General features: G+C 38.0%; 1 pseudogene; it reads right to left on the reverse strand.

Moving 5' to 3' along the window:
* The window catches only part of LOC107600800 (cytoplasmic dynein 2 heavy chain 1-like), a 46,065-nt pseudogene that overhangs the window by 11,024 nt on the left and 33,605 nt on the right, over nucleotides 1-1,436 (reverse strand).

The following is a 1,436-nucleotide window of genomic DNA, read 5'->3' on the forward strand; positions in this document are numbered from 1 at the left end:
AGAGAGAGAGAGAGAGAGAGAGCGAGAGAGAGAGAGACAGAGAGTAAAATTATACATGATATATGTTATTTTGGTATTGAGACAGCACTAGTAAAATCCTATAAAGTCTACTGAACTGTTTCCTGTACAAACACAAATCTGCACGGCTGCTGTGATGATTGTGTCAAGATCCCTGGTGAAAATAACACCATGTTTTTCTATAATGGCTGATATAAACTTTTGGTTTCCATTTCCTTCAAAAGGCTCATTATCGACACTCCTGTAGCATTTCATTTTCCACACTGAAGTCCATATACATCTCTTGCACCAAAAAGAGTCTCTTTAAGAACATCGACTGACCTCTATGCACAGTTCACAGTCACATCACGTCACTGAATACTGAATAATTGTTTATGTGGCAATATGTTAATGAGCCTATGACGTCATAATCATAAAAATACTGCCATTTTAACTATGGAGCAAGAAACATCCTGCTTCTTTCACAAAATCCTTTTAAGAGACACTATGAATTAGTTTTCTCCTACACAGCTTATTAGATCCGGCCCACTTTAGGAGAGAGAGACAGACAGAGCGAGCGAGAGACATTATGAAAGAGAAAAGCAAAAGCCTCAGTTAATTAAATGGAGCTCTTCAAAGGCCTGACGTGCAGTATTTTAATTCAGAGTCTGAAATAATTGCCCAAACAGATCCAAGAGCTCCTGTCTGAATTCCAGCAATGGTCTGAGTATATACTGTGTCTGCAGTCATGTGACCAGTGTGTACCTGTGGAATGTAGTTGCGTCTCTCCTGACACACAGAGTGGAACCAGGCCAGACAGAAGAGCGACTGAGCTAGAGTCAGGTGACCGCCTTTACTGATCTGCTCCACGCTCCAGGACTCATACGTCCGCTTCAGGTTCTTCTTGAGGCCTGGAGGAGCCTGAACACACACACACACTATCACTAATGAACAAGCAGTCTGAGATACATCTCTGTTGACATAAATTTCACAATTCTATTCGATGTCAAACCACAAGCTTTTCAATTCTCAATTCTGATCTTGATTATATGGACATTGAATGTTTTTCCTGAGTATTGATGAGAATGTTTCCTAATGTGACACATTGTTTACAAGCTGCTTTACTGATGTCTTTCTGCAGTTGAAACACTGATTTTTGATTATGTGAGACATTAATCATTTCAGTAAATTGTACTATATATTTCAACACTATATGATGTTCATTATGTTCATGTGGTGCTGTAACTAGTAGTAAAGAGGAAGAGATGATCAGTTCACATCTACAGTGATTTAAATGTTACAAGACATTAAAGAGGGTTTCTGCAGGTTGTATGAATGTAAATTTAAGCCTTTTTAAGACCTTGTTAAGACCAATTAAAGAAAATGTTAGGGAAAAAATTAAAAGAAACAATACATCAATATGTTCTCTAAATGCAAAC

This window comes from Sinocyclocheilus grahami, unplaced genomic scaffold (assembly GCF_001515645.1).
Source record: "Sinocyclocheilus grahami isolate Dianchi unplaced genomic scaffold, SAMN03320097.WGS_v1.1 scaffold292.1, whole genome shotgun sequence".
Taxonomy (NCBI): Eukaryota; Metazoa; Chordata; class Actinopteri; order Cypriniformes; family Cyprinidae; genus Sinocyclocheilus; species Sinocyclocheilus grahami.